This window comes from Miniopterus schreibersii (assembly GCF_964146895.1).
Source record: "Miniopterus schreibersii genome assembly, chromosome: 5".
Taxonomy (NCBI): domain Eukaryota; kingdom Metazoa; phylum Chordata; class Mammalia; order Chiroptera; family Miniopteridae; genus Miniopterus; species Miniopterus schreibersii.
This window is the reverse complement of record NC_138106.1, coordinates 83,407,400-83,432,603: the sequence shown is the minus strand read 5'-3', so window position 1 is coordinate 83,432,603 and position 25,204 is coordinate 83,407,400. Positions and strand designations below refer to the sequence as shown.

General features: G+C 40.3%; 2 pseudogenes across 2 annotated transcripts; both read left to right on the top strand.

The window, feature by feature from the left end:
- Positions 1–3,612: 3,612 nt before the first annotated feature.
- Positions 3,613–18,116, top strand: LOC308557513 (large ribosomal subunit protein bL19m pseudogene; annotated as a pseudogene). Its single transcript has 2 exons — positions 3,613–3,688; positions 17,185–18,116. The product of its transcript is annotated as a large ribosomal subunit protein bL19m pseudogene (transcript).
- Positions 18,117–18,284: 168 nt separating this feature from the next.
- LOC308557722 (V-type proton ATPase subunit E 1 pseudogene) lies at positions 18,285–18,979 on the top strand (annotated as a pseudogene). Its single transcript has one exon. The product of its transcript is annotated as a V-type proton ATPase subunit E 1 pseudogene (transcript).
- Positions 18,980–25,204: the final 6,225 nt, after the last annotated feature.

The window sequence follows — 25,204 nt, the reverse complement described above, 5'->3', positions numbered from 1 at the left end:
TACTGTCCTCACTGACGCTCAGACGCTCTCTGGTCAGTGGGAGACTCTTCGAGTCGCATCCTGCGTCCTTTTGCCAGGGCCCCAGTCTTCTTTGGTCGCTCCCTTGCCCCTAGTATAACAAGATGAGCCCGGCTCATCTCATACGTTTCCTGCCCCCTAGACCTGGAATTTGTTATTTTTCTAAGGAGCTCTGGTTCTGTGTAGTGGGAAAAGGTGTTTCAAAACCACAGTATGGGCTCAAGCAGGCGTTTCCAGTAATTTTTTTTAATTCCTAGGTTGGGAGGAAGTTGAAAAAAGAGAATTATTTTACTGTTCTTGCTATACCCCTCTGTATTAATTGAAATTGTATCATGTGGATTCATTCTTTTAATTTCTTTATGACATACAAATAACACATAAATGTGGAGTTGAAAAAGTCAAAGTATAAATCTGGTCACACCCTTCCTTCCCATGCCACGTCTTCTGCCAGAGATAACTGTGGTTATCAGTTGGTGAACCCTTCCAGACTTTAGACAATATTGTTATCTAAATAAGACTAGTGCTCTAAGGATTCCAGATTCTGTTTTAATTTATTCAAATGATTTGAAGAAACAGTAATCTGAGGTAAAAACACAATGGATAGAAATAGAAATCTTCACTGGCACCAACAACTAGAGGGTCGTGTTGCCAGCTGCATGGAGTGCTGTTTCCATCAGTCCGTGACTGACACACCTTGGCATTTGCACACACGACAAACCTGCCCACACCCAATAAGACAAGAAGCAAAGGACATGAACACATGGAAAATGACCCTTGAATATATGAATAATTGCTCAAGTTTGCTTTTAAAAAGACAAATGCAAAATAAACTACACCAAGATACTATTTTTCATCTCTCAAGTTGGCAAAGATTAAAATGCTTGCTAACCCACCCTCAGTCAATGCTGGTAGAATCACCGTATTTCTGACAGTTTGACAATATGCATTCAATTAGAGATGTATTAGCACTTGCTAACTTAAAACACTTCTGGGAATTTACAAATATATATGAATATACTTGAATGTTTAGGAAATTATATGTATGTATGTATATATACACACACATACATACACACATATATATGGGCTTCTTAACAAGGGCTGTACTGAAAAATTAGGGGATTCATCAGCTTTTACGGGGAAAATCTTGTGTTTTTGTTTTCATTAAACTTTAACTGAAATTTATCATTCCCTTTAATTATGAAAGTAGGCAGGAAACCACAGTACTATCAGCCTATGCCTTTGTTACCAATAAAAATCAGGTCTTTTATGTCACATTACAGCTATTGCAGGCACATTGAAATATGATTTTTTTACTCATACTATGAGATTGTAGTAGTTATTAGACCCCCTGTTAGATCTTGTCATTTAATTTATTAATAAATAAGCATGAATATTTTTAAGTAAAAATATTTTGGTAACTATATTTTAGTATTATTTGTTTCTTTTCAATCCTAAGGATTTTACTTTATACACTTGAAAACATTATGGTGAGAAGAAATTCATAGACTTTACCAGACCTCTGAAGAGACACGTGGCACAAAGTAAGTTAAGACCGTGGTAATTCACAGCATCGCGTGGAAGCAGCCCAAAGGGTGGACTAGCTAAAAATATTTGCACATTGCTGTAGTGCAAAACTCTGCATTTGCAGAAAAAGGAATCTCTTAATGTAATAAAATGAAACCGTACCCCAGATATTGTAAAGACAGGAAAGCAGCTTGAGGAGGAACCTGTGTAGTGGGCTACAACTTGTATAAAAAAACGAGGAGGGGAGAGTCTACAATCAAATGCCTGCCTGCTTCACCTCTGGGAGACAAACAAGCAACTGGCAATACTGGAGGCCTCCCGGACGAGAGCTGGGGTGGGGAGGTGGCCTGGGGGGAGCGGGGCATGGCATCCGGAGTGTCAGAGAGACTTTTTCCCGATAGACCTCGAAGTCCATTTAAAATGTTGAACATTGTGAATGAATGATGTATTCAAAAATTGAATAAACAAAATCTAACATTTAGGAACTCCTTACTAGAGTCTGTCAAAGGGATTAACCCAGAGCCCAGGGCTGCACTGAGTGCAGGGCCCCCCTGACTTTGGAACAGCAGAAAGCCCGGGGTCCCTCATTTCAGCCGCCTATTCATTCCCTGCCCCCAGTAAGAAGTTCGGAAGACTGCCTTGGCTCCTGTCTGTCCTTCCACCTTTAGCATTTTCTCTTCCAGGAGTAAAATGTAGCCTGTGCCAGTGCAAAGCAGCGCGCCCAGGCCGTCTCTGCTTCTCTTACGTTGCAGAGGCTCACAAGCGGGGCCCAGCTGGCTGGGGCCGAATTATTCTCAGTGAGCATCGAAGGCAGGAATGCGGATTCTCACAAGTCCGGCATTCTTTTTGTCTCCAACATTATTTGTTCATGTTTTTATGATATACTTAGTTTAAAATAAAGTCTTACTTATAGAATGGGGCAGGTTTTTAGTTTTGCTGTTTACAGGTGGGGCCTCGTTACTACTATTTGTAAGAGAACATAAATATTATGGGATTAGATCACTAAGACATTGCTTCTTCCCCAAACTCCTCTCATGAATTTCCTACTGTTTTCAAAATGAAGCCAAGTGTCAGTACAATCCACTGATGACCATGCTTGCCCAATATGTCTTGGGCAATATAGTGTACATTTATATCACCAAAGTAAAATATTTGGAAGGAAATATTCATAAGGAGTTCTGAGCAGCAGCACTAGCTTGAGTAACCACTGCGGAATTGTGCAAGTCAGAAAAACAGTTGTAAGTGTATATAAATATTTGTTTGGCTCTCTATGATAACAAATGATGCTTCTTCTTGAGATTTGAAGCAGCAGAGGGAAGCCTGCTTTATTTTTTGGAAAATGTTTGATTTAGGAGCAGACTTGAGGTTCTTTGTACAATAAACAAAACTATAGCAGGCTTTTGCCCCAAGAATTCTAACAGATCATCTAAACTGCTCTGACCTTATTATTTTTATGGTGGACTCTGGGAAAATATTTGAAGTCTCAACAGAAAATTCCAGCTTGTTTTTGAGTCAGAAATGTTTTCTTTGGAGTCATGAACAGGATGAAGAAAAATGGGACAACTGCCAAGACCCTGTGCTTTGAGATTTTCCACACTGCAAACCAAAAGAGTGGCTGGAGCTGAGGGGGCGGTTCAGGGCTGCTGGTGGGTTGTGGATGGGGAAAATTTGGGAAGACGAAGATAAAACTCCCTGTTACTTCTGAAGTCCTATGTGACAAGGTGAGTTGTAAAGAAAGGAATAACTGGTATTTTCAGATTCGTTTCCCACCATGACAGTACAAAAATTTCCCTGGATTGGGTTCCCCAGAGGAGAGCATGGGGGCTAGGGCCTTGGAGTGGAAGCCACACAAGCTGCCTAGTTGGAGAAGAAGGTTGGTTTCCCCGAGGCTGGGAGTGGGGCATGTGCTCAGACACCAGGCGAGTTTCTAGAAGGCCCTGGGACTGGGGCTCCCTCTCATGGAAGCATTTAACAGGAATGACTGCAGGGCACCCATGAGAGACTCCACACTTACCTCCACGTTCGCAGGAGACCGAGACCCTGTGTGTGGGCGTGGAGTGCTCCACCATGAGGGCATCCCTGTGCTCCTCGCACACGCTGCCTGACCAGTGCCCTGGGAAACTGGTGACTCAGAGCCGATGGGGTAACTCATAGGACTCTGCAGGCTATGGCATTCCAAATGCCAGGATATCCTTGAATGAACCCCTGGAGAATAAGAGAGAACACCCCGAACATGATTAAGGTTGAATTTTCTGTCAGTCATGTGGGTGAAAGTACAGAGTAAATTTCTCTGATTTAGGCAAATGTAGCATTTATACATTGGAAAATGGCAGAGACATTCTTACTTGCTACACTGAAAGTATGTATATATAAGTAGGAACAAGCTCACTTCCCCTGTACCACCACTATTCCCATGCAAATACACACACACACACACACACACACACACACACACACTTTCATCAACATCTTGGAAGCGAGGCTGCCTGGGACCAACTAGCCTCTCCACCTTCCTTATACACCCTTCATCTTAGTCTTCCTTTATTTGTTGGCTTCATTCATTTATTCACCCCAATTAATTCTACAGAAAATCTTGAGGGCCTAATATTTGCCTGTAACTCAAAAACATAATTCCAGCCTCCAGATGTTCATAGTCTAGAGCATGATGATCGGGAGTTGGGTGGGAGGAAGTGAGAGCAGTTCAAGGCCCTAGAAGGAAGACAGAGGACCTTAGCAGTACAGAGGGAAAGTAACCCCATCTGGAATGAGAGGAGGAGTCAGGCTAAGGTTTTGCAAAAAAAAAAAAAAAAAAAGATGACTCAGCAGATCTTGAGAGTGCAGAGAGTAAATGAAACAGGGAAGGACATTCTAGGGAGATGGGTCAGCGAGGGCAAATGTTTGGGGACATGAAAAATAGTCTGCTGAGCTAACTCCAGATATTGGCCCTGCAAGGATCTAAGCTGTAATGGAGCAACCACAGCTTCTTTCTGCCCGTTGCTGTTTCTAAACATTGTGCTCTACATACTGCCCTTGACAATCGCTAATTTCTCAAAGATTCTACCCGGTGTTGATATATACAAGAAGTAGCAAACCAAGCAAAATAATTCCTAGCAGCAAAGGACTGTGACAGTTTTATCAGACAAATCATTTGAAGGTTCTGAATTCCTCCTGATAGATATAAAGAATCAAAATATATTAGTCAAATGTTTAGACCCTTTCATTTCTATACCTACATTAAGAATTGTGATGTAATTTTTTTCTGTGAATAGCATATATTAGGAGATGTTACTGCAATAAATGGTTTTCCTGATATGAACAGATTTAACATATATTTTATGGCTTGTCAGCTGAAAATAAAGTTATTAAATTATTTCATGCATAATGTGATTACCTGTGGTTGAGAGGACACAGAAAAGTTAGCATGGACATGATTTTCCACATAAGACAAATGTTGTTTTTAGACAAAATGCAGAATGTCTTCTTCAGGGTAAGATCTTGTCCTTGGCTAATTTCCCCATGCAGATATTCCTTCCCCTTCCATTAAACTCTCCCTCCTGAGCCATCTCTCTTTCCGGCAGTGTCCCATGAACCAAACTCAATATTGTTTGCAGCTTACTCATTTTTCCAGAAGAAAAGGGAGTATCATTTTCTATGAATGTTCATGGCACATGTGCTGTTTATCAGGAGTAAATAGACCAAGTAGGGAGATGGAAGAGATGATAAAATTAAATAGTTGCCTCAAATTAGTTCCTTCCTTAAACACAAAAGCTTTAAAAATTTTGTTTCTTGGGAATAATTTAAGATTTTCAATGAATGTTCCTTTAGAGTAAGTTTTTACAACTTTTATTTGTACCGTGGACCCCTGTGACGGTCTAGTGATACCTGTACTCCTTCTCAGAGTAATGTTTTTAAATGCATAAAATAAAATACATATGATTACATTTAAAACATATCATTATATAGACATACAATCAGCAAAATAGCTTTAAAACTTTATAACAATATATGTGTCTTTAAGACATTAAATGATAGGATCTAGGTGCAAGTCTAGTAGCTACTATGTTTGAAGTAGTGGTGCGTGCAAAGGATATTTTCAAGATATCTATGACAATTGTAATGAGATAGGAAAATGCCTTTTGTTTCTCTTGGTGACAGACTCACAGGAACAGTCAATAATTACTATGATTTGAAATCTACATTTGTAATTGAGGGAAGTTCTGAAAAAATTAAAAAAAAAAACAACATTTTTTTTCATCCAAGCCCATGGACTGCTGAAATCTATCCCTGGACCCAGGCAAAGAACCCTTCTTTGGCAGGGCCTTGGGATCAACACATTGACTCCATTTATACTGCTAAGATAGAGATCACTGTAATAAGACCCATCCCTCCAGGAGAAGACAAGAGTAGGTTCATTCCCAATTAGGAGATATGAGAAAGAAGAGGAGGTCCACTATTGCCTTGTCCCTTTAAGATGCTTCACCGTAAACTCATTCCACACTCCTTCCTGCATTCTTTGTAATTTCAGAATTTATTTTTAAAAAGCTTTAGTCTAGAGAGAGCCCACAAATACAAAACAACATGAGCGTGCCAAAGGACCCTTGGGCCCCAGCTTCATCTTTGGCACCATCTTGGTAAATCCCTTAGCTTTGATCCTTGGCTCAGTCACCATAAGACAGGCACAAGAGTCCTATCTAGCAGTATTATGGTGAAGGTTAAATGTGACAACATCTATGAAAATGCTTGGTAAGCTATAAAGAGCTGTGCAAACACTCCCTATTTGATAGAATACTGGGTCTTCCCTATGTCTTTTTTTCACAGTTGAATAGACCTTGGGGCCAGAGAAAGGCAAAGTCAATGACAACACAGAAAGGAAGAAGTGTCCCTGGCTAGAGACTAGTACAGAGCCTGAGAAAAAGAGTTGACTCACCGGGCCGGGCGTGGCTCAGCGGTTGAGCATCCTTCTAGGATCCAGGAGATCACAGTTCGATTCCTGGTCTGGGCACATGTATGGGTTTCGGGCTTGATCCCCAGTGGGGGGCAAGCAGGAGGCAGCCGATTAATGACTCTCATCACTGATGTTTCTATCTCTCTCCCTCTTCCTCTCTCTGAAGTCAATAGACACATTTTTAAAAAAAGAGAGAAAAAGAGTTTCCTCTGCACCTGGAGGTCTCAGAGCACCTTTCCCTACTACTCTGTCACTGTGTAAACCCACCCTGCCCCATCAGCCTCACCGAGAACAGGGAAAGTTTCCTAAGTTTGCTTTAAGGAACAACCCATTCATCCATCCACCCACAGGGAGTTATGAGAGAATGTTAGAAATGGTTTGGCAGGTGCCAACCAATTGGAATTGTAGAGCCATCAAGGAGTACAATGGCTCATCTGTTTGGAGATAAATATTTAAACCTACAACTATTTGTGGGCATAATTGTTAAGTCCCAGGGAACATTTTTTAATCTTCAGCCTATACTTGGCAAAACTCTTCTAACACCAAAACCATATCTCATGCTGTGTGACTGGTTATTATTTTAAGATTTATATGTATCTTTTAGAGAAACACACTGAAGTATTTGGGATGGAATGATATGAAGTATAGATTAAATGAGATTGGCCACGTGTTAATATTTGTTGAAGCTGCATGACAGGTGCAATGAATTTTATTATACTGTTCTTTCTGCCTTTGTATATGTTTGAATTTTTCCATCATAAAAATATTTAGAAGCTTTATTTGTCCAAAGGGAAAAACAAAGGTTAGTGACAGAACCTTAAGGAAGAAATGTTCCTGGCTGGGAACACATTTGTGTTAAGTAAGTGCAAATGAATGAAAGTGAATTAGTCTATCAGGACATCTAGATTTTCTGGCTTGTCTGGAGAGATGAGTGCTATGCTGTTATGTAACACGGTAACAATAAACATTACATTTGGCAGGAAAACACATAAAACATGATGTGTTTTGCTTCATCTGCATCTTTTCAGCTAGATTGATGTCACTGCCAGTGAGGCCATCCCCCAGTTGTATCTGTTCAAATATTTACTGGTCTTTTATTGTAGAAGACCAGAATGACTGTTTATTTTGAAAATGCATATGGGTGATTGACAAGATGATCAATTTAAGGGTCTTGTGTCAAAATTATATAATCTATACTTAAAGTAACATTAAAATTCATAATGGAGACACTGTATTATCCACTGAATATTTTAGGGAGTGATCATATCTTCAATACCTTAAGCATATACAACAGCCTCAGAACTATAAAGATATCTTTAAACAGCAAATTACTAGTGAGTCACAATATCTTCATGTAAATAATTCACCACTTTATCTTGTAGCCAAGCCATAAATCCATTATAAAAAAGGATTATCTCATAAGAACATGAAACTGGGGGTTACAGTTAGTAAGACAACACTGTAAAATGGTCCTAAAGATGAAATTTGAAGAAGTTTAAAAAATACTTCTCTGGAGGTTGTTATTTTTCTCCTTTCCTCAGTATCATTAAAACTTTATATTAGGACCAATATACCACATTTAGGAGTGATTACTAAAATAAAAGAAATGAATTATTTTCTGTATGTTATTTAAGTTATAAAAAGAAGTATGTATTCCTTCTGTCAAATTTATAAATATCTCTATGAATATATATTTATGAATTTTATTCCATGTTTCCATGAAACTGGTCTTAATATTATATTGCTATGCGATACAACAAAAACTAACAAATAATATTGTGTAAATTCTTTCTCTCTTGTTCTGTGTCAAAACACACAACTTTGGATCACAGCAATAGTGACTTGCACCACACAGACCAGCTCCTTGTGTGATGAGTCCTTCGCTGAGAATTGGGAAAGTCTCTCTGTGCCACTCGGGGGACTGATTCATGCCAGAAGTCACCAAGCTGTTAGACAGCCGTTCTTTTTTTTTTTCTTTTCTTAAAAATACATCTTTATTGATTTCAGAGAGAGGAAAGGAGAGGGAGAGAGATAGAAACATCAATGATGAGAGAGTCATTGATCGGCTGCAGCCCGCAACCCGGGCATGTGCCCTGACCGGGAATCGAACCCCGATCGCCTGGATCCTAGGTCGACGCTTAACCGCTGAGCCGCGCCTGGCCGGGCAAGACAGCTGTTCTTTATCCTGTTCAGGGTCTTGCTGGGGCAAACTGGGTCAAGGGAAGTTGCCCAAGTTTTAACTCTTTTAAGAAAATCTAATGAGTCAGAAAGAAATTACAATTTATATATTATTTTATCAAATGTTGATTTAATTTGCTTTTGACTGCTGTGGTCCAGCTTATCACATAAAGTTGTCTTACAACCAAGTCAGTGTTGTCATGACCTAAATATATCAATCATGAAATATTTCAATCATAGTATTCAAGGATGTGTTTGCTTGATTTTCAGAGTGGTGTTTTCCTCAGCACAAAAAAAAGAAGCAAAAACTCAAAAAGAATGTGGTGGGCATACCACTTACTAAGAATACCTCCGTCCACGCGAGCCCTCATGGTCTTCAAAGCCCTTCTACATTTATAACCAAAATGTTGATAAAAGGGCTGTAAGATTGTTCCATTTTCTAACCAGACTTGAGCTATTTCATTTGATGTTCAAAACAATGTTGTGATATAGGCAGGGCAGGGTCATTGTTACAATTTTACAGGTGAGAAAACTAAGACTCGGAGAAGTCAGATGATTTGCCCAGGAGCACAGACGAAAAGGTAAGTCTAGCAGCAAACCTATGTCTCCTGGATCCTAGCACTTTTCCCTTCTGACAAGCCATATAGCATCTGAGATAGTTATGATGATTGGCCTGAAATCACTTGTTTATCTTGGAAAGCATTTTTTCCCGGGATCCCCAGCTGGCTGGCACCAGCCCTCTGCCCAGGCTCTTGGACTCATGGTTAGCAGGAGGAAACAGGTGGCAGCTTGGCCATCTGCCATGCAGAAAGACTGGGACACTTCCTTTTGGTAAAGGGCTTCCAGGCTCAGACTTGCCAGGCCCTTTAGGAAGGAGAGAAAAACAAATTCCCCTCTGCAGCAAATGGAAAAATAAACACCAAAGTCAGTATTTTGTGTTCCAGATGAGAGTGTCATTCTAAAGATAATTTGTTGTTATTTTTAGAGAGAGAAATACAATTTCAGCTCTTATACCAAAATGATGGCCTCACCCATTAGGGACGCTGATGCAGAAACAAGTAGAAGCCACCCAGAGTCTGCAGTTCCTATAGGACTAGGTAATGCCTAAGTAAATAATCTGCTCCCATCATACAACTCAGTGTTTGGTCAAGTCCAAACAGACTTCTGCTAATATTTTTAAGTCAACACTGATATCTAAAATAAACACAAGCTGACTGACACACACTGGTACTATAAAAAAATACATTGTGAAAGAGCTCCTAGCCAAGAGAAGTTCATGGGTTTTTTATGTGGCTAACTATTGTTTAGTTAGAAGAGTAAGTTCCCTAAACATTTTAAAACTTATTTTATTCAACAAATTTTCTTTTCTTTTGAACACTTACTCTCAGGAACTGTGAAGGGTATGAGAGTTCACCCTACTTTCCACTTAGCAAGTTAGCTTGTCACAGTTTCATAGAAGCTAGTAGAAGTCATGAGACTTGGCTGCCTACAGCAGTAGCAGGAGCCAGTGACAGCCCTTGAGAGGAACTCTGAGCTGAGGGAACCAGGTCTTTTACACTGACCAGCAAACGCACCTGCTCACTGCTGGTGAGGTAGACTCTTCCCACTCTTCCAAAGCTGTTTGCTTTACAGACGTCCTTGAAAAACAGTCCAGAACAAAGGCAGTGATGCCTCTCCCTGGAAGGTGTGTATAACGTGAGGAATTCATGAAGGATTGCCCCCCAACACATTCTTTACCCGACACTGTGAGAAACGCTAAAGATGTGAAGATTAAAAGAAGGAACATGCTATCCTGTTTCTGATCAATCTAATACCGTTAATAAATTCAACCATGACAGTGAACTCTTAAATTCTGTGCATAGAAAATGTGGGAAGTTCAGTTTGTTCAGTACCCATCCTTAATTTGATTTTTGTAATAAAAATTGGTGGAGGGTTCACAGGCAGAAATCATGTCCTTTAGTTTCTACCTTGTTTTTTAGGGACGTGTTAAAGTGGTAACACACTGCAATTGCGTTAGTGTGCAATGTAGCATTATTTCCAAAGCATCCAGTCTGGCATACTGATCCAAATGACATCAAGATAAAGGTCATTGGAGGGGAAGTAGATAGCCGTGTTTAAAAACAGAAGTGAAAGCTGATAGAAAAATATTATGAGGGAGACCTCTCTTAATTGTACTTATTTGACTTTGCTATAAAAGATATTAGAGTCAAGCCACACCAAAATTCAAATCAAAATAGTTAGCTCTGGTAAATGAATCAGCAACAATGACCTTTAAAATATAATTTAGAGATGAGAGTTCCTATGTGGACTTTAGTATTATTACCAGAATGTATTAAAAAGGAGAAGTTTTCAAATTCCACTGAGAATGCATAGTCTGAGCCTCTGAAAAAAACATACACATTTTATCCAAATCATTTCGACTTCAGTTGATTCCTTATAATGACACTTTTCCCTAAGATTGTTCAGATCTCTTTATTCTGACTTTAATTTTACCAAGCAACTTTTCAATAGTAATTTGATTTCCCAGGATGACTTTCCCACAAGTGAAAGAAAGTACTGACCTGAGAACATGAATATTCCAGACTTCCTAATAGCTCTATTTTTTCCACTCCAAATTAGTTAATTGCCTATTGGGTTTATCCATCAGCTTCTTGTGAATTTAGCTAGTACAAGCCAGTTCTAGCAGAATCTGATTCCCACCCCACCCCACCCCTGAGTAACATGAAAATAATTAATGGAGTTTTTGAAAATGCAAACACATCGTCAAGAAATACTTATGACCACCTGTGGGCTTATCCTGGGGCTCCGCCAATGAATGTATTATTCTAGAAAACTGAATAATTAACCGACTGGCTTTTCTCCCTTTGACATCTTTTCAGTGTAAAAATGATTGTCTGTCCTGTTTCTTCTTTGACTTTTCCATAAAAGTTAAAATTGAAGAACCTGTTGAAGTTCTATGTATAGTATTTAGTGCACAGCACCATTTCCTACTCTTGAACATTACCTATCAGCTAATATTTTCTTGGGCTACCTCTAACAATGACAATTTCCAAATCATTTAGTCTATTATATAGTCATGTCTGTTTTTCTTTGATCTATCAGAGGTACTGCCTCTAAGATTGTGCGTGTGTGTGTGTGTGTGTGTGTGTGTGTGTGTGTGTGTGTGTGTGAGACATAGTGGAATAATATTGAATAGCAAAGGCCTAAATGCATGGAAACACAATTTGTGTTTAGATTATTTAAATCCATTTAATTATGATGGTGTGATTAGCCCCAAACAAGTTTATTATTACAAAATATTTCAATCACAGGAGGTTGTAGAGCACTGTTCAACGTCCCAGCGTCTCCAGCACTTTTCCTGTGACCAGCGCATCCCCTGTACTTGAGCTGGGTAAAGGCTAAGAGGGAGCCTTGGTGCCCTGTATTTAGACACATCCAGTGATCTGAGGCTCTTGGGAGGGGCAGTCTAAAACCCTGAAATGTAACCTCTGTAAAAAGAAGTAGTAAGATACTATTTATGGTACCTACTCACCCTGTCTGAGAAGTTAGGCTGGCTGTGTAAGGCCGGTGTGGAGAGGAATTCGGGGGTGGGGTGGGTACGAGAGACCCTGGGGAAGCACCTCCGTGAGAACTTACCCAGCACAAGCCCATGCTCACCCCAGGGAGGTTTTCAGAGCTACAGCTCCTTGGGGGAGGGGGGGGTGTGGAGGACAGGAGGAGAATATGGCCCGAAGCAGCATGTTGTAGGTTGCTGAGTGACACAGAAAACTGACACGCTAAGTGAGAAGAGCAGGAGAGAGAAGCACATGTGCGATGTGATACCAAACTTCTAACTTTCAAAGGCAGAGAAATACCTGTGCAGAGGAAAAAGGGACTGGACAGTGATATCAATAAACCAAAATGTTAACCCAAAATAGGAACGATTTTCCCTGAGTGGTGGGAATAGGAGAGATCCTTCCTCCCCCCTCTCTCCCTTCCTTCCTTCCTTCCTTCCTTCCTTCCTTCCTTCCTTCCTTCCTTCCTTCCTTCCTTCCTTCCTTCCTTCCTCCCTCCCTCCCTCCCTCCCTCCCTCCCTCCCTCCCTCCCTCCCTCCCTCCCTCCCTCCCTCCCTTCCTTCCTTCCTTCCTTCCTTCCTTCCTTCCTTCCTTCCTTCCTTCTTTCCTCCCTTCCTTCCTTCCTTCCTTCCTTCCTTCCTTCCTTCCTTCCTCCCTTCCTTCCTTCCTTCCTTCCTCCTGCCCTCCCTCCCCCCCTCTCTCCCTTCCTTCCTTCCACATTAAGATTAATGGAGAAAAGGAAGTAGGATAGGGAACAATTAGAATTAGCTAACAAACAGTTCATTTTCTTCATTTAAAAATATATATTAACATGTTATAAAAATAAAAGTATGAGGAGATATGAATGGGAGAGTGTAAATAAATATCCCTTCCACTCCTATCTCCCTGCCCTCCAATAATTTTTCCTCAGAGGCAACCAATGTTACACATTTTTGCATTTAAATATATAATTTGCATGAACAAATATACATGTGTATTTGTGCATTTCCTTCTCTTTTTTATACAAATGCCAGCATAGTAAGTAATCTTGCACTTTTATTAGCAAGTTATCATGAAGAATTTTCTATATGTATCACTACACACACTGTCTTCACTGCTCTTTTCAGATGCTTAGTGCTCCATTTTCTGAATGTACTAGAATTGATCTATCTTTCCCCTAGTGATGGGTGCTCAGGCTGCTTCCAGACTTTGCTACCACTGACATTTCTGCAGGGAGCATACCTCAGTGTGCACTTATGTGCACATGTGAGTATACCTGTGGGTTAGTTTCCTAGAATGAAATTGCTGAGGCTAAGACATGGCCACTAAAACTCAGCTACTTTTTGTCCTAAAGGGGCTCCATCCGTTTGTACACCCACCCAAATACATGTGAGGGCCTTTCCCCCAAAAAACTCACTCATACTTTTTAACAATTGTCAGTCTGTAGATTTTTTTAAAATGGTCCTATGGTTTTAATTAATTTAATTTCTCTTATTGTAAACTAATCATAATATTCTAGCTGTAGTATTTTAAATGATATCTAGATTATTGTTGCAAGCTCTCACAGTAATCTCTGTTGGCCTGGGTAACGAATCAGCAAGGTACCGATGGCAGCCAGGTTGGGGATGGCAGACACGGCGTGTGAGCACTGCCCGGCCCCCTTCATGTCAGCCGCTACCTTTCGGCTTGTTTCCGAGCACGGCTGGACCCTCGGGAGCCTTCTCAGCACAGCTCTGCAGTGTGCTATCGCTCAGCCAGACTTGACGTCTTCGCTTATACTATTTGCCGTACTTGTTTTAGATGGCTTATAACTAAATAAAATAAAGGGACAAAAGCCCAAGCTGTGGCATCCCACATGACAACTAAATTAAAAGAAAGAGTTATTCTGCCGTGAGCCTCTGCAGGATTCACGCTGAGTGGCATGGCTAGCTTGACTGAATTCGTTTTCCTTTTCCACAGGATTATTAGAGAGAGTAAAACACAAGCAGCAGCCAGTTTGCTAGCGCACCTTGCACGGGTGGCTTTCTTTTCTGCCATTCCTCCTCTCTGAGTGCTCCCTTCCCCTTCCAAATAAACAACTTGCATTCAAATTCTTCTTTAGGGCCCTTGCAGGAACCCAAACCAAGACACAAAGTTGATCTAACTTAAGAGACGCGAACCCCAGGGCAGGGCTGGCTGGACAGCAAAGCCTAACCCTGGCGAGTAGGGAGCCAGACACGCACAGCACACAGAGGTGTCATCCTCTCCACCGTCTCAGGCTCCTGCTTTCAGACTCCGTCCTGTGTCATCTTCTCATCATAACCTGCACACATGCAATATCAAAGTCATTCTTTAAAATATTATACCTCATCATTGATGTTTCTGTCTCTCTCTCCCTCGCCTTTCCTCTCTCTGAAATCAATAAAGATAAATTAAAAAAAAAAAAAAATCTGTTTAAAATAAATAAATAAATAAAAATAAAAATAAATAAATAAAGTAGTATACCTTTGCTCTAGCCAGTTTGGCTCAGTGGTTAGAGGGTCCGCTCCTGAACTGAAGGGTCTTGGGTTTGATTCCAGCCAAGAGCATGTATCTCAGTTGCAGGCTCGATCCCTGGCCCCGGTTGGAGTGCATGTGGGAGGCGCCCAATCAATGTGTCTCTCTCACATCAGTGTTTCTCTCTCTCTCTCTCTCTCGCTCTCTCTCTCTCCCCCTTCCACTCTCTCTGAAAAGCAATGGAAAAATATCCTCAAGTGAGGATTAAATAATAATAATAATATTAAACCTTTTAAGATGTGCAACTTTTGTTGTAAAAATTTTGTTTTTACAGTGTGTGACTTTTGTAAGCTCCACTCAGGGACAGATACTGGACCTTCAGCCCCACCCCTTGCATATACCTAATCTCCCTCCAAATAAAATGACCACACTGTCCCTGCTTCAAGGGAGTGGCTCATGCTCCTCAGCTCCTCTGGGTGGCCTGCCATCCACCTTGTCTCAATACTCAGTATTACTGGGAAAAGGCAGGCATCTGCTGACAGCTGGGGACCCAAGAACAAAGCACTTAGAAGCAAATTTGGCTCCGACAGATTTACTTCATAGACTGGATATACTATAATTTACCCAATGAATCCCTTAGTGTTGAATATTTAGGCTTATAGAGTTCTTGTTGAGAGTTAAAAACATAAGGGCTATAATGAGACTGTTTTCTGTGTGTGACTTGAGGTACTAGTTTCTTTCCCTAATAGTCACACCTTGTTCATAGACAGCACAGCTCTCTACTTTCTCACAACTGAGGCAACTCAGCCAAAATCATACATAGAATATCTACTTTATAAAGAAGACTTTTGTTACCAATGAGTAACTGAAAAAAATGCAGTGCATTAAAAATACTTTACAAATTATTTGTTTGCGGTTGTGATGTTAATTGGAACTAAAATACTTAGCATGCTTTAAAGCTGAAGTGAAGAGAATACCTTTTTAAGTGTTAAAATATGAGGAAATACTCATTTTGTTTTACAGGAGGTAAAAGACAAAGTAAATTTGTTCAGAAACCAAGACATTTGCAGGGAGAAATGAAGCATGTTTATTAAATAACACAGTCATCGACAGTTTGCCGCTTACAAAAACAACATAAACTCTTGCATTTAACAAAGCCATTTCCACTATCTCTCCCAAAGCCGCAATTGCATACAAGTGCTGGTTTAGAAAGGTATAAAGCTGAAAAGAAATGTAGATGCTAAAATTCCCAGTGCCCACAGCGTCTAAGCCCTAAGTGCTTAGAGAGACCCTGATGTCTACACCGCCATCTCAGCAAGTGGGACTTGAGCAGCCCTGGCCCTGCCCTTTGCTTGCAGACTTGAAGGGTCTGGGAAGTGCTTCTATAGTGAGCAGAGTGGTGGCCTTGGTCACAATTTGCTAAATGAATAATAAAAATCATTATGAAATAAAACATTTTTAGGAACTTGATTTTATAATAAACATTTTCAAATATATTGAATTTGACCTGCAAATCTTTTGATACGTATTTTGCACCTTAAACGCAATACCAATATATGTATTTCATTCATTCAACAAATATTTATTCAGTGCTTGGTGCCAGATGCCCTTTCAGCAATGGGGATCTAAAGATGAAAAAACAGGAGTCTTATATTCTCATGGTAGGAGCTGTCAATATAATAAATAAGTCAACAAATAAACTAATTGCAACAAAAAGCAATAAGTTCTATGAAGGAAACAAATATGGGCTGAGATCAAGATAAGCCAAGGAAACCTTCTCTAGGTAGTTGCTGGGGAAGAGCAACATAATATCCCAGTTTGCTCAGAAGAGTCTCCGCATTCCTTTGGTGTAGCACTAGTCCCAGATTGCTCATGTATTAATGAAGTGTTTTTATTACTAATTACAATAAAAGGAGCCAGCCACTTTATACCTCTGGCTCCTGCCGTGGTTCCATTGAGGAGTATATGGGATGCTGTACAATGCTGAGTTTTCACTTTATGTCCAAATTTCTAACTGGACACAAGTGTCCTAGAATGGCATCGAACCTTTTTTGTAAATGTGTCCTTTAAATTTTGGTTGCATTTTGGTTGAAATTAGTGGAAATCCTTAATTAAAGTATTCAGTGACAAAGATGGGAGCACGCCACAGCTTCAGCCTTCACATTTTAACAAACTGCAATTATTAAAAATGAAGCTTGCAAACAGGGAAATGTTGAAATTAAGCCATATAAAAGCACAGAAAAAACTGAACAAAATAAACAAGAGTTTAAATGGTTTACAAAATTTAATTTAAAATTCCATAATTGTGTTTTGGACTATTTTGCCTTACATGAAGAAATGTTTGATGGACTTCTTATTTTTCATTGTGTAAATTTGCATTTTACACCAGAATAAAATGAGATTTTAAAAGCCTGTGTTTTTGCTGCATCTGTATCTGTTGAAACACTCAAAAGAATCATAAAGAATTTCTTGACTTTTGCCTTTTAAAAAGCATTTGTGGACGGGCAGGCCCGGCGGCCTCCATGGCAGGGGCCTGTGGTGCCGCAGCGGGCCTGGCCCGGAGCGTTGGAGCGGCCGGTGGCCCTGCCCCGTGCCCCGGCCTCTGGCTCCGCGGCCAGGCCGGCAGCAGAGCACTGGGTCTTCTCAGCCCCGCGTGTTCCTGCCAACTCCAAAACCAGTTTTCCTGGACAAGTGCTGCTCCCTGTGCCAGGAAACCATGTTCTTGAGTCCTGAACCCATTCCTCCAAGAGGAAGAACAAATCCTCTGAAATTTCAATTACAAAAAGAAAAGCTATGTTAGAAAGGCGAAAGTCCTCCACATTCCAGAGTTCTCTGTGGAAGCATGCTTCGTGCTGTTATGGCCAACTCACGAGCCAGTGGAGAAACCATCCGGTTTCTGGGGACTGGCATCCAGAGATCAGGGGCAGGACTTGGAGCTCTTTTTATCCTTAGGAAGACTATTGAAGTGTTGACATTTGCTTTGAACTTTATAAGCCTAGATTCCAGGAGATCCAAGTGGTTAAATTAGAGAAAGGGCTGGATGACAGCTTGCTATACTTAAGAGATGCCCCTCCTGAGTCCAGCACTTTCGATATTAATATGAAGCCAATACTACGAGAATCTAGCCAAGGAGTTCCTGTTAATCAGCTGAAAGTAAAAATGAAGCCTAGGTGCTTGTCCGAACGCTGGGAGCGTCCAAAGTTTAATATTAAAGGAATCAGATTTAATCTTTATTTAACTGAAAAGTAAGTGAAAGAAGCTCAGAAGTAGAGTCAGCTGTGGCTTGAGTTTGACATGATGAGGGAGTGTGGCACCTCAAAGCTGAAGCTGCTGCATGGGAAGAGACTGAAGCATCGAAAAAGCCCTCATCTGAAAGTGTATTTAGCTCCTTGCAGAGGATTTTTTTACAGACCAATTTCATTTCATATATAAGGACATAGTCATTAAATCAACTAAGCATTCATTATTTTATGAGTACTGTTAACAAATAAAATTAGCACATCAGTTTATTACTTTAAAAATATAGGCTTTTCCTTTCCCTCTTCTCCGCCGTCTTCTTCAGGCCTAAGGTTGAGCTAGTTGTCCACCGGCCTAGCATCGCTTTCGCCATGGCCCGCAGCGATGCTGACATGCAAAAGCAGTGTAAGCATATGATGGCTTTTATTGAACAAGAAACCAATGAAAAAGCAGAAGAAACAGACGTGAAAGCAGAAGGAGTTCAACATTGAGAAAGGTCGTCTTGTGCAAACCCAAAGACTGAAGATTGTGGAATGCTATGAGAAGAAAGCAAAGCTGGTAGAGCAGCAGAAAAAAATTCAGATGTCCAATTTGATGAATCAAGCGAGACTCAAAGTCCTCAGAGCGAGAGATGACCTTATTACAGACCTACTGAATGAAGCAAAACAGAAACTCAGCAAGGTGGTAAAAGATACAACTAGGTACCAAGTGCTGCTGGATGGACTGGTCCTCCAGGGTTTGTACCAGTCATTGGAGCCCCGGACGATTGTTCGTTGCCGGAAACAGGATTTCCCTCTGGTAAAGTCTGCAGTGCAAAAAGCAATCCCTATGTACAAAATCGCCACCAAAAAAGATGTTGATGTCCAAATTGGTCAGGAGGTCTACCTACCTGAGGAGATAGCTGGTGGAGTTGCGATCTATAATGGGGATCATAAAGTAAAGGTTTCCAATACGCTAGAAAGCCCACTGCATCTCATAGCTCAGCAGATGATGCCAGAAGTACCGGGAGCCTTGTTTGGTGCAAATGCCAACAGGAAGCTTTTGGACTAAGCCTTTGGGAGGTGGAATTCATGATGTGGAAGTTTCTGATATTTGAAGAAACAAGATAGATGATCTCTGTAGCTTCCTCTTTGCTGGTCTAATATTCTGTGTTTATCAGTGGCTAGCCTTCTGTACTAATGCCCTTAACCTAATTGTTAACAATGGGAGAGAGTTTCATTTACTATGATCAGGGAACCTACCTCTAGCTTATCTAAAAGTAACATAACTTTCAGTTGGTTCTGCAGCGCGGGTGGTGGTTTCTTGGACTTTACCCAGTCTTGTGCCCTTCCTCCGCTTCTAGTTGTCTGGTCTAGAGGTTATGTGTATGGTGCTCTCTGCCAGTAAGTCTCTGCTCTTTAGGTCTCACATACATGTCGGGCATGCATTCCTTCCAGCAGTAGTAGCTTCACTGTTACCTCTTTGGGCCTAGAAGTTCTCCTTATCTGTAAATGCGATTTAAAATCTAAGCCATGATGCTTTATTTATTAAAACAAAACATTTAAGTGGGGGAAAAAAGAGAAATATACAAAAATGTATGTATATTTGTCAAACAAAGGTGGAAAATTGATACTCAAAAGAGGCAAAAAAGATGGTACCTATGAAAATATTGGGACTTAAATATTTATATATTTTAACATAAAAAAAATTAGAATTGAAACCCTCTTCTGCTTTGCTCTGAGCTTACCAGGTAGAATGTAGACCTTAATATTTTTAATTTTTCAATTTAGAATATAACTACAGAAAATAAAGGCGTTAAGAATTTCAAATTAATTAACTATAAAATGCAAATTTGAAAGTGATTTCAGGTATTTTCTGAAAAATTAAAAATAAAAAGACTATTAAAAAAGAACATAGTCTTCAGGAAAAAAAAAAAACACCACACACCTGTAAATGTGGTATTAAAAACAGATTATACCTAAGAAACATATTATATTACTATATACCAAGGATAATTATTCTTCTTATGTTATTTTTTCATTCAAATCATCACTATAAAAAAGTTTAAAAAATTTTTTACTTCAATTTATATGGACATGCTATTTTTATTTTTGGAAGCCATTTATTTTTGAAGGTAGTTTTTGAATGGAACTACCTTATAAATTCAATAATATAATAAAACTAATTTGCCATTGAACAAATATTTTTAAAACTGTATGGTTTTAATTATTAGTTAGTTAGTTAGTTAGTTAGTTAGTTAGTTAGTTAGTTAGTTATTTTGAGAGCACATTTATTAAAGCTAGGGACACTGAAACAAGAAGGGCCTCAGATAGAAGAAGCAGCAAGAAGAAGCAGCAGGAGAGCCTAGGCGGGGCTGCTTTAGCTCACTGGGGAGTCAGAGAAAAGGGAGCCTTGGAGACAGGTTGGGATGAGTGGTTGACCCTGGACGAGCTGCTGCTGCCCAGTGCTCCCCTGGTTGTAAGTCTCCTTAGAGTTTAGGAGATAAGTGCCTGTGGGGGAAGGAGAGGGAAAGGGAAGGCACAGGTGTGCTCCCAGGAGGGAGAGCATGTGTGGCAGGCCCTTTACTTGAGGGTTTTTATCTCTCTCTTGCATGTGGGAATCTTAGGGGAAGATTCAATAGAACATTCATCAGCTTTTCCAGGCGTGTCCTTTAAGGATCATGGTCTCTACTGATTGGTCAGTGCCAGGGCAGGGGGTCATTAGTCATTGAAGCTGGTCCTGGCATCACCCCCCTGTTTTTTTTGTTTGGTTGGGGTTTTTTGCTTGTTTGTTTTAAATTTTTTTTCCCATTACCATTTAGAGGGGTCTATGCCCTCTTCCACCTCCACCTACCCCCTTTTCCCCCTGCAATCACCACACTATTGTCCATTAAAACTGTATGGTTTTAATTATTTTTAAGAATCTTTTTTATTATTAAAAATGTCTTGGTCTGCATGATAAACTAATGATATAGTCACTCTAGTTAGGGCAATATCTCTTTGTAAGAATAAGTCTAAGGCTCAGGGACTGAAATCCCTGGTGCCCAAGCCAGCTGGGAGCCCCGCCATGGAAGTGAGGCCTCAGGAGCACAGATGTTCAGCTCCTACCCTCTCCCAACTAAAGCTTCCTTAGCACATGGCTCTATCACAAGAGGAGCTTCAGGGAAATACTGAGCTCCCTTCGTCACTTCAAGGCCGGACTCTCAGTCTACAGCAGATGTAGGTCACACCCCCCTGAGTCCTTCATTAATTAAAGGTCCGGTGGTGGGCAGTCCACCCTTCCTGTATTGGGTCTCTCATGAAAGGTAAGGAGCAGGGAGAAAGCATGCCAATGAACAGTAAGCAGAATCCCATGAAAACCCTGCCTCGGATACATTGGGGGGCGGGGGGAAGTGTTTAAAAAAAAAGAGCTTGAGGGCTGAATACAACAAAAAAATCTGGGAGTTGGTTGCCGATCTTTGCTGAGAGTTTCTAAGCTGAGTTTGAAAGCATTTGAGGAGAGTAAGAGACATATAATTTCTCTCAGAAACCATTTGATTTACTCAAAGGTCTTTCTCCACAAATCACATTTAACTCCAATGTTTTCTCAACTACAGGAATCTGAAAGTCCGCTTTCACAGAGAGGAATGTCCTGCTCCACCCTGAAATAGCAGAGTTCAAAGGTTCTTAGCAATTTCTATTTCTCACGGTTTCTGTCTGTCAGAAGTGGAAACTTTAGGATAGATGAGTTACAATTCCTGTGAAGGAAAACAAAAATTAGCTAAAGCTAAATACTCAATAAAGTTTGATAAATTTATAAATCCCATTTTAAAAGGAAAGGGAAAATCAAATACACCCTTCATCATGTCACTTCCACAAAATTATTTCCTTTAGGGTATACAACTTCTAAGACATTTCTTCTCCAGGCTTTCCATAATATAGCCCAACCAACTTCTCCATCTTTTTTTTCTCCCAGGTCTTAATCATGAAATGTCACTCTTGTCACCGGGCCTCCTCTCTGTTTCTCAAACATTTGTGCCTGATCTTGCTTTTCCCAACTGGAAGCCCTACTCCTGACAACTTTAGTTCTATCTAAATACTCACCTTTCTTCAAGTACCCACTGTAATCTTTCTTCTACCATAGAGTCTTCTCAGCCTACTCCAGCTCACAGTGTTTTTTCATTTTTGGAAACTTACATCACTTTTTAACAAATCGCTTCACCTCTGGTCATCAGCATTTCTTTGCGAATGATGACACCGTCTATTTCTCAGTGTGGTTTGGTGAGGACTGGATAAGATGGCACAGGCTGTGGCTAATTATCAATCCATGTTTGCCACTGCGTCGTGGGGAAGAGTTATATTGGAGAGAGAGTCCTTTGGGTCCATCAGCATTGGGCTCCAAAATCATTCAATCCCCGAACTTGTGAAATGGGAACAATAATTCCTCTCTCCTACAGTGCAGTGAAGACCAGTAAAGAGAATGTAGATAAAACCTCTCTTGGCCCTAATACACTTCGTTTCTTCCTCCTTGTTGCCTTAGAGGTAATTGGTTCATTCGCTCATTTCCTAAACATTTCTTGAAGGCTTCAGATACAACTATGAAGGAGACGCCTCTCCCATGACCTGGCAATGGTGGTATGTAGTTTTAAAATGGAGGATTAGAAAGAAACGTGGGACAACCCATCACCAGACAGTATTTCTGCCATACGGATACAATAGCTGTAAGCAGCCTTGAGAGCCTAGCTGATAGTGTAATGTAGAAAAGTAATTAGGAATCATGAGTTTCTGATATTTATTATCTCTGCTTTTAATATAATATGTTTAATTGAAAGTTTTTATTATTTAATTTTTATAATAAGTATGTTTAACATCTAAAAATTTAACAATCAGCTCTTGTGAGTTTTCACAGTCAGCTCCTGCACACTGCTGCTCCTATGGAAAGAGGTCACCTCAGGTTGATAGAACATTCCAGAATATTTCCCTATGATAGAAGCATGTCAAGAATTAACTTTGATAAAAGGGTATCAACATTTAACTGGCAAAGAATGTTCTGCTGACTTTACCTTGAATAAAGAGAAATGCTTAATTCTTGTAGATCACAATTCAAATTTCAACATCAAACAGTTTAAAAACACACAGACACAGAGGTGCCCTGATGTCTCTTTCAGCTCAGACATTCTAACACTTTAAGGTTTTATGCTCTGATTACTGTCTGTGTACCTTCAACAAGGTACTTGGCCTCTTCGAGTTTCCATTTCTTCCTCTACAAAATGGGGAAAAATAGACTAGAAATAGAAAAACACCAGTGATTCATCAGAAAGAAGCCAATGTCCATCAGCAGACAGGTAGATACACAAACTGCGGTTTGCAGCATGGTGGGATGCTACTCAGCAACAAAAGGAATGGACTCTTGATATACACAACATGGGTAAGTCTCAAAATTATAATGCTGAGTGAAGAAGCCAGATTAAAAAGCATACATACTGTGTGAATCATTTTTATAAAATTTAGAAAATGCAAACTCATCTATGGTGACAGAAAGCGGGGCAGGGTTGCCTGGTGAGGGCTGAGAGAGAGGAATTACAAAGGAAGCCAGGAGACTTTGGGAGCAATGGAAATGTGTGCCATCTTGATTTTGATGGTTCCATGAGTGTGTACATGTGTCAAGACATCAAATTGTACACTTTAAATATATGCAGCTTACCGTATGTCAGCCATACCACAATAAGCTAGTAAATAATGGGAGAGACCAAGAAGCAGAGTTTTGCTCCATGATTGTGAATCCTCGGTGAATCTCGTCGTTCAAGAGCAGCCAGCAGCTCTGGGCCCGTCATCTTTAGGGTGCTTTCCCACGGGGAAGGAAATGCAGCTTTCAGTCTGGGCCCCTCTCATATCCGTGGAGCAGTTCTCATGGCAGGGGAGCATAAACTAGCAGGTTTCAAACAGCCAAATATTTGCAAGAAGCTCGTAGGATGTGTTCATTGTTTGAAATGTATGGTTACAAACTGCGAACTCTTCCCTTCGCAGGACTCGGCCCGCTTTTTATGGGAGTTCAGCAGTAACTTGTGCAATCCTCTGTTTGCCAAGGTCACAAACCTAGTTTCTGGGAAAGAAAAGTCAGAACACTACATATGACTACAGTATGTGGCAAAACTGGCTAGAGTCAGTGTTTCTAACGACTCAGGCCACTAACTGATGTAGCTGTACATAGATATATTATTTATATGTTTGAGGTAACATATCCACATGGTACATATTTAAAAGTACAAAAGAATATCTAATGGAAAGTCCTGTTCCTGCCTTTTTGGCCAGTCCCTGGTGGAACCAGGGTTAACAGCTTTCCGTTGTGTTTGCAGATGTGTATATGAAACTGCATGTACGTATCTGCTTCATTTCCCCTTTTAAAACCCCGCATTCTGTTTTCTAACAAGCCCTCCAGGGATCCTATTGCCCACTGAAGTGTGAGAATCACTGAGAATCCTAATCTGTCCCCTTGGGTTTTTCAGTTATAAAAGGGGCATATCTGTGTCCAGAATTCCCGAGGCAGGGATCACAGAGCCTGGCTCCGAGCTGGAGGAGAGCCGGCTGCCACTGTGGCGTCTCCTCTTGCAGTGGTTGCTACTGTAACGTGATTCTGCCTTTCAAGCATCTTTATAAGTCTTACAACTGTGACACTCTTCAATTCTGTTCCATGTAGACTTAACTTTGATCCTTTTTATGGAACTATAATAAAATATTACAAGGACAACCAAAAGGTGATTGTTATTTTTTGTTATAAGCCTAGTGACAGTTTTTCTGATAAGGGACCTGGATTAAGAGCTTAGCTACCCATTTAACAGCAACATCAAAAAAAGATATTACCGACTGTGATCAATAAGTTAGTGTTTGCACAGCGAACTTCTAAATATTCAAAGATGCATGGGAAAGTAGAACTAAAACAGGATGTTGCTTTTACCTGTCCTCGGGGTGAAAGAGATAAGTCTGGTGTAAGTACACAAAAACCCAGCCTTCAGTGTCCCATGGCACATTGTGGTTGCTTAAAATACAAAAATTACTAACTAGATTTTGATTAGTGACTTGATTTGGATTTCTTAAGGAATTAAAATGGTACTAATTTGAGTTTAAAACAATATTTATTCTCCCCTTTCCCAACTTTTCAAATTTTTAAAGTAAAAGAGATAACTTCCTGGCCAGCTCACTTTCAGAATCTAGAAATGGAAATACGAGGCAAACTGTGGCTCTTTCTGGAGCAAGGCCTGTCCCTAAGCTGGACTACAGTTCCTGGGGCTCACATTCAAACGCAGTCACATTCTTAGCCTTTCCCCTCTCACCTT